This window comes from Mirounga angustirostris, unplaced genomic scaffold (assembly GCF_029215605.1).
Source record: "Mirounga angustirostris isolate CCGP_5_RB_7025 unplaced genomic scaffold, mMirAng1.0.hap1 SCAF_3, whole genome shotgun sequence".
NCBI lineage: Eukaryota > Metazoa > Chordata > Mammalia > Carnivora > Phocidae > Mirounga > Mirounga angustirostris.
Window position 1 is genome coordinate 7,822,112 of NW_026991711.1, and position 8,789 is coordinate 7,830,900.

Sequence of the window (8,789 nt, forward strand, 5' to 3'; positions counted from 1 at the left end):
ATTTACTGTTAAGTATCTCACAAATGAAAAAAAAATGAGTTATTATTATTATTATTATTATTTTACTATGTCTTCTTGTGTCTACACAGAGCTTTTACATCAATAACTTTGTCTTTTGGGACTGTACTCAAAAGGGTGTCTCTCAATCATACCTTGCTACACATTTTTTTTTTTAACATAGAAGAATTTTCTTTTGGCGCATTATGAGGAGTAATCTGCAGTGAACTTAGAAACATATTGCCTTGGCCCCCTCCACTCCCACCCCACCCCCCAGGTTCCCTCAGCTCAGCCTGGTCCAGCCCAGTTCTTGGGAGGATGAAGTTCATGTATAAAGAGGAGCTTTATACATACATGCTGCTCTGAGGGTGAGAAGATCTGAAAGAAATACCTGGACTGGATTCTGATGATAGTAGAAAAGGCTCCCAAAGCTCAGATAGGAGACCTGGAGAGAAAGAAATATCTGATGTCTTCTCATCTCACAGTTGGTCAGTTCCACTTATTTTTTTTTTTAAAGATTGATTTATTTGAGAAAGAGAGAGAGCTCATGCAAGCGGCGGGAGGGGGGAGGAGGAGCAGAGACAGAGGGAGAAAGAATCTCAAGCAGACTCCCTGCTGAGCATAGAGCCCAATGCAGGGCTCGATCTCATAACCCTGAGATCATGAGCTGAGCTGAAATCATGAGTTGATTGCTTAACTGACTGAGCCACCCAGGTGCCCCTACAGTTGGTTAGTTCTACTTCTTGATCTGGGAGCAAATTCATCTCTGAGCTAAGGCTGTCTTGTTTTCTTTGTCAACAATGTCATTCCACCCACCAGTGCCACAGTGGGTCAACTATACCAGAGACACCATGAAGACTTCTTTCTATACATCACCTACAGTGATGAAAGTGTCTGGGGTCTGTGAAGCTGCTGCCCCTGAGGTGGGGGGTCCCATTCTACAAAGAGAGAGGTGGCCTCCCTTCCTTGACCTACTCCTCCTTCAGGCTCAGCCACCACCTCCTTTCTTCAGGACCTGCACTTCCAAATGTTTGAGGCTTTCCTCCAGCCCCTCTTACCAGGAGGATTAATGGGGGAGGTGGCCTCTCGTAACTCTCCTCTCTTCCCTTTCTCTTACCACATTTCCGACTCTGCTTTAGACTTCTTAATTGTCAATCTCTGTCACATCCAGTGATTGTTTTGTTTCCTTTCCCTTTCTGACTGCCCAAAGGACTCAGAACCCTACCATTCCCTTCCTTTCACTACCTTCTTTTTTGGAGGTAGTTGAAAGGGACTTAAATAATGGGGGAAGGTAGGAGGCCCATCAATAAAGAAGAAACCAACAAGCTAGAAAAGAAAAAGAAAGAAACATGTTGTCTTGGAGGCAAAACATTTGTATGTAAAGCTAAGGATTTTCGTGAACAAGGTCATGACTGTGATGCTTTGAATTAACTAGTTACTTGCATCATGTTACCACCTTTGATTTTGTACATTTAGTAATGCCCTGCTGTTCCACAGCAGGAACTCCTAGAATTCCAAAAAGGCTGTGAAGATCCTTAGTTGTTCTGTGATCTTCTTTCATGTTATCCACTGAACTCTGCGGAGAGGCTTGCTCTCTGCCTTCCCATTTGAGAATGACAACTTACTTTGTCAATCTGCCCAACTTTTCACTCAATTTTGCCACAAGTTGCTGTCTTCCTTGGTTCAGTCACCACAGCCCCCTGCAAACATCTTTGCTCCCCTTTCTGGCCAAATTGTGTTAAACAAATTCCTGCCATTAGTATCCTAAGGTCCTACCTCTTTGAGAAAATAGATTAGACAGATATTTCCCATATTACAGATTCAGAAACTAATAGAGTCATACATGTGATCTCATTCCAGAGTCCTTGGTCTTTAGAATTATGCCAGTAAACAGTTACAAATACCCATTTATTAACTTAATTATTCATGAATTCATGTATTTAAGAAATAAAAACTGGGCTCCTTTACATGCCTCCTTTAGCTTCAAAAATCAACACATACAATGTTTTTAAAGCATCCTAATTCAGGCAACACATACAATAGATTATGTTGCATGCAGTACCTTGTTAATTCAAGTGCTAATTCAAGTGGTAATCCACATCTGCCTCCATCTAGATGGAGTTAATGCTAGAAAGACTATGTGTTTGCAACCAAAAAAGTTTACATTTTAGCATCCAGAGTTTTTTGATTACTTTAGGTACATATTTTCACTGTAAAACACAGAGAAATCTGTAATGTAATATCCAAATAAATTAACATTAATTTTTGAGTTATTACAAATACTTATAAGAAAAGTGGTATCTAGCAGTTCCTATCCAATACCCTCAAACATTTTTCTTTATGAATATATATTTTCAGATCCTTCCATGCAATTTTACATGACTAGTATAACTATTTTGCTCCTTGAGGATTTAGGAAGAAAAATGCTATGAAATGGTCAAATCTCTATCTCTAGAAAAAAGTGATATTCCTTGGAATTAAGGAACAAAGAGAAAAAGAAGAGAAAGAGTATAGCATTTCTCTTCCATTTCTTCTGTATTTGGTAGTATGTAGAAATTTGTTCATTTTAACATCAAATTTAGTGTTATTGTTTCATAAATAAAATTTTCTAATTTTATGAAAATAATTCTTTCTGTGACCAAGAATTACATGCTATTGGAGGACACCTGTATGAATCTGTGCACTTTAGGGTTAGGCAAGTCTTGAAGATTATTTAATCCAACCAATTTGCAATTGCCAATCTGACAATTTCTTATATCAGAAACACTACTAAAGAGTGCCAGTCTTACTGACGAAAATGTAGCCTATCCCACAAAGGTTGTTGACACAGAAGAGTGGTTAGAATTTATTGATTTAGTAAAATTATGTTCCTCAAGTAATCATACAAATATAACTTCAAACTTGCTTTTGCTTGCAGTTTTTATATGAGCTATATATGGAAATCTCAAACTTGATGTGACCAGTTTTACTGTTTATATTGCCTTTAATGAATTCCACATTTTTAAATAAAAAATTATATATCACTAACTTACATTATTAAAGGATTGTTGAAACAAAGTCATAGGAACAAGCAAAGCATCAAACAAATAAATGTTCAAACAAAAACTTATAAATCCATTATTGAAAAGTGTTCAACTATTAGATTCATAAATATATGCTGACTGACTTACAATCATGGAATGTAGAATGTAAACGCAATGGAATCACAAAATGAGGAAATCTTAGGAATTACAGATATAAAATATATTAAAAGCAGAGCTTCTCCCATTGAAATGGGGATGATTTGTCCCCCCCCCCCCCCCCTCGGTCCAATTTGGGGCTGACTTCTTTGAGGCAGTTCTGTGACATGATGAGAGGTCAGGGAATAATGAAATAAGAAAATAAATAAGAAGAAGAAAAGGAAATGGAGGTAAAAAAAATAAAAAGCAGTATTTTGCCCAAGACCCAAATTTATGAATAGGTAATACATGAACTTGGGAAATGTGACCTGCAATGCTAAGGCTTTAGCTCACTTTTTATCACTGGGTTTTAGATAATATCGCATATTATTTAAATAAAATTTAAATTATTAAATTTAAAATTTAATAATTAATTATCTTATTTTCTAACAGGAGACTGGGACCTACAATATAAAGCACAGGAACAGCGTTTGAGTGTCTCATCACAAGAACTTGATAGCTATGATCTGTTATAATGATTGAAAGGAAAAATAAAGCAAAATTACCATACATAGTTTCCTTAATAATATTTGTTTATAACCCAGAAACATGCCTTCCATAGAGTATAAAACTTTAGTGGGGGATTCTAAATATGCAATACCAACAGTCATTACCTCCATCATCACCAGTAACAACTAAATAAATACCTCCATGATCGAAGTGTGAGGAAAATTCCTCTATACGCAGAAAAATAGTGCTAAAATGTCTGTGTATTCAGCTGAGAAAAACAGGATAATATCTTTGTATTTATTGCTGTAACATTTTCAGGTTATGGTTTCAGTTTATAATATTTCACATGAAATAACTAAATAAAAATAAATAGTAAGAGTGTAAAGAATCCCATTTAGGATGAATATTCAGATTATAAATACTGAACACATGAGTGATTATCAGCATAATGCACACAAATAGCCTACTTCAATGTGTCAAAAAATTGCAAAAGTAGCACTTTATTAATAGATGACATGATGATATTTTAATATTTTTGTCATCAGGAAACTGCTTGGCTGCAAATGATCTTCACTGGAAGCATCTGGCTATGAGATGTTATTTTTTAAAATATGTGTAAATTTTTCCATCAAACCTTCAGTTAAAAATGCTATCTCAGAAATGCAATCTTCCTGATTTTTTTAATAAAGCATCCTAAAGATATTCATTTACATGAAAATCTATTTCAATAGCTATAAAACAGTCAAGCAAGTTACAAGAGGTAGATTTTTGCCCTAATTTTTGTATGTGCTGTTGAGCTACAAGAATAAAAAGCTCATCAAAAAATTAGTTTAAAGCAAATTAAGACTACGAATGCACAACAAAGTTAACACTACCAGTTGAAAATGGTTTTAAGAATAAAAAGAGAATCATTCAAATCAGTGCTAAGTACAAAGGAAATTCGCATTCAGTTTCCAGCCTTTAATGAAACCGTTTCATGTTCCACAGACTTTTTTTTCTAAAGATGCTTTTTCAACTCCTCCTCCAATCTTCTTTTAAATACTCCATAATTTCAAAGGCTATTGACAAAGGATGTAGCAAAAATTCAACTGCTATATATCCTGACTGCAGTGGGAAATATGTTACTCATTCATTCATTTATTCACTTGACAAATGCTTATTAAATGCCTACTCTTGCCAAGTCATGCTCCCTGCAAAAAATTTTTCCCTTATGATCTAGTGGAGAAGCAATTAATAATGAAAGTAAGTGAAATAGATAGCATGTTAAATAATAAGTACAAAAAGGGGAAAAAATGATGGTTAGTGAGATTACAAATGCCTGAGGGAGGGATATCCATGGAAAGCCCCTCAGGGAAGATGGGTTTTGAGTAAAGATGGGTTGAGAAGTTAACAAATTAGCCATGCAGATATTAGAAGGAGGAATATCCTTCTGCTGGGGTGAGGGCCTTCCTGGTATGTTCAAGAAACAGGCCAGAGACCAATGTGGCCAGAGCCGAGAGAATAAAGAAATGAATAGAGTTGTCAGAACAGTAATGAGAAGCCAGCTATGGAGAGTCTTGGAAGGTGTAGTAGGGATTTAGCTTGGCTGTGAATGAGATGGGAGTCTCATTGGAGGGTTTTGAGCAGAGGAATGACATCATTCAACTGAAATATTAACATGATCCCTCTGACTGTCCTGGTAAAAAAGACCCTATAGGGAGCAAGGCCAGAAACAGAGCTGATTCAGGGACATAGGCAAATTGTTTTCCATCTGTTTCTTAAACCAGAAAATATTGACTTCTGTGGCTTGAAGATGTATTCTTAAGAAGTCTACATTATATATTCCTATATATCACATATAACAGTAATATATATCATTTTTAAATTTTCAGACACCAATATATATAAAATATTATATAAAAGTTATGCATGGGGGCGCCTGGGTGGCTCAGTTGGTTAAGCGACTGCCTTCGGCTCAGGTCATAATCCTGGAGTCCCAGGATCGAGTCCCGCATCGGGCTCCCTGCTCAGCAGGGAGTCTGCTTCTCCCTCTGACCCTCCCGACCCTCCCCCTCTCATGTGCTCTCTCTCTCAGTCTCTCTCTCTCAAATAAATAAATAAAATCTTAAAAAAAAAAAAAAGTTACGCATGCACCTACCACTTAGGTTAAGTAAGCAAGAATAACCACCACAGCTTGTAAAGACTGCCCTGCCTTTAACGATAATCCCTTCTTCTTCCTCATCCCAGAGATAATCCCTACCATAAATGTGATGTTTATGATTCTGTGATTCATACTTCACATTTTTAAAGCAGATATAAGAATGTAAGGGTATTTCCTTTTCATCAGTTAATAGTGTGTCAGGAAAAGAGAGATCCTCCAAGTATTGCAGAGTGAAGGTAATGCAGTGAATTGTTTACAAAATGTTGGAAAGATGAGGAAGTAAAAACAGATAAGAAGACAACCCAGAGTCTCAAGAGCTTGGATGCTTTAACCCTGAAGCTGCTGCCACCAGGATGATTCTAACAATAGAAGGTGCAAAGCCAGGAGCCTGTATTCCTACCTGTGCCCTGGAGGAGCTCAGGAGACGTTAGTCTCTGAGGCTCCCTGAGGCAGGGGCTTCCCTCCTCCAAACAGAGGCCAGAGACACCTGCTGCTGTGAGGCCACCAACGCCCAGCTGCAGCCACGGAAGAAAGAAATGAGATAAAGAGAAGATGGAAACTAGCTGGTAATGAAATCTAGGAAAAGTGGTTTTCAGACTTTCAGCTCTCTGCCACATACAGAAAAAACATGGCACGTTGGAATAGAGTAGGGAAAAATTTGACAAACAGCCAGCACATATCAATATAATCTTAATTTTTAAAGAGGTTTTTTTTTTTTTTTTTTGGCCCCACAATTAAATCTTTAAAGTTACCCAGAATGAATGTCTGTCTTTGGTGTAGAGGTCCAATTTCACTTTTTCTTAATATACTACTAACAATTGATATTTATACCACAGGCTCACCAAAAACCAGTGCCAATTTTATCATATTTTATGCTTACTCATATATTAAGTTCTTTTTCAGGGCTCAGTTTTCTATTGCATAAATAAATATATTTAATTATCTCTGTACCAGTAATGATAGCTTATGGGCCTTAGGTCCATTTCTCCACATTACTCTTTTTTAATATATTGTTAGTTATTCTTGGCAACTATCTCTTTCAAATGCAATTTAAGATTGTGGACCTGTCTAATAAATTCTGTAGAAATTATTGATATTGCCTTAAATTCATAGAGTAATTTTGAGAACATTATATATTTATGTTACTGATTGATATCATATCATTATGAATGTGGTATCATATCCTTAATCTCTCTTAATAAAGTTTGAAGTTTCTTCACACACAAGACTTTATCTTTTGTTAGATTATTCCTGATTTTTTTTTTGCTGTTGTTACTATAAGTAATATCCTTCTTTTAAATACTTTAAAAGGGTAATTTGTGACTAGCATATAGGAATACAATTGATTTTGAAAATATGTATATCTGTGATGTACTTTTTATTCCTGTGACTTGTTCATACCATAACTGGAAGCCTGTATCTCCCACTCCCCTTCATCCATTTTACCCACCCCCCACCCCCTTCCCTCTGATAACCATCAGTTTGTTCTCAGCATTTATAGGTCCAATTCTGCTTTTTGTTTATTCATTTGTTGTTTTTTTTAGATTCCACATTTAAGGGAAATCATATGGTATTTATCCTTCTCTGTTTGACTTTTGACTTACTTAATTAACATCCATCATGTCGTATATATAGAACTTAAAAAATGGGAAGAAAAAGAAAATCATTTCTCCTTATGATGAGAACTGTTGGGATTTACTCTCTCAACACTTCTTCTAGATATCACACAGCAGTTAAGTGGTAGTCACCATGTTGTGCATTACATCCCTAGTATTTATTCATTTTATAACTGGAAAATTATACCCTGACCACCTTCCTTCACTTTCCCCCTCCTGCCGCACACCCCCCTCTGGTAACCACAAATCTGATCTCTTTTTCTAGGAGTTTTTGTTTGTTTTGTTTTGCTTTAGATTCCACATAGAAATGAGATATGTTCAATATCAACAAATGAATCTACTCAGTTCCAGATACTGTTCTGGACTCTTGGAATATATCACTGAACAAAGTGGACAAAGGAACTCCTCTATGTTAACTAGGTAAAGTAAAAAATTGCTTTTTCACTGTTTTCTGCTTTCTGCCATTCTTGTTTCAAAAACAGGAATTGAATTTTATCAAATATATGTAGCAGGATGTTAAAATTGAACAATTGAAGCGAATTTCTTCTGACACTCAAAATCAATGAAGAACAACGTCTTCCTCAGTCAAAATGCGTGAACAGACATGCACGCAGGACTTGGAGGAGATGTGGCAAAAACTGCTCTGCAATGTGTGTACCTTTCCTTATGCAAGTGAATAAATTTGAATGTGCCAGGAAGTTGTTAGTCTGGCAAATTTCTTTAAAGAAACACTGAACGCCTGAGAATTTATAATAAGATTGTTGTCACTTTTCTTGAGTTGAAATTATTACTTGCTTGTTATGGAAACCCAAGGGCAAAGGATTAAATGCGTGTTGGAGCTTGCTACTTTCCACTGGCGCCTTATAGAGGCAAATACAAATCCTTCGAAAAGGACAGCACTCATAAATTAGTACTTCAGTACTCACACAAGGAAACAATTCACCATGAGTGAGCAGTAGCAACAGTAAAACACAACTAATTAGGACAGCCAAGTAACTCAGATTATAGCAGTCTGATAAAATACAAAACAATCATCTACGCAATGTCGACAAATTATTGTTGGTATTTCCCCATGCATCCACCCATTCTGAGTCCCAGATAAAGGTAGAGTGGGAAGATAATCAAAAATTTATCAGGGAGAACACAAAAGAACTTTTAAGAATAAAAAAGATAAAATTATTGTAACTTTAAAGGCCAACAGATGGATTAGACAGCAGGTTAGGCGCAGCTTGAGAAGAGTAGTGACCTGGGAATTCCTCGTAACACAGTAAAGTAGATGGTAAAATAAAACAAGATGAAAGAGTGATCAGAAGACATGGGATATGGAGTGAGACCGCTGAGACGGCTGGCAAAGGCCATAGCTCTCCA

General features: G+C 36.3%; 1 pseudogene; it reads left to right on the forward strand.

Annotated features, from left to right (window-relative positions):
* Positions 1-315: 315 nt before the first annotated feature.
* On the forward strand, positions 316-904 carry LOC123838790 (gamma-aminobutyric acid receptor-associated protein-like; annotated as a pseudogene).
* The last annotated feature ends 7,885 nt before the right edge of the window (positions 905-8,789 follow it).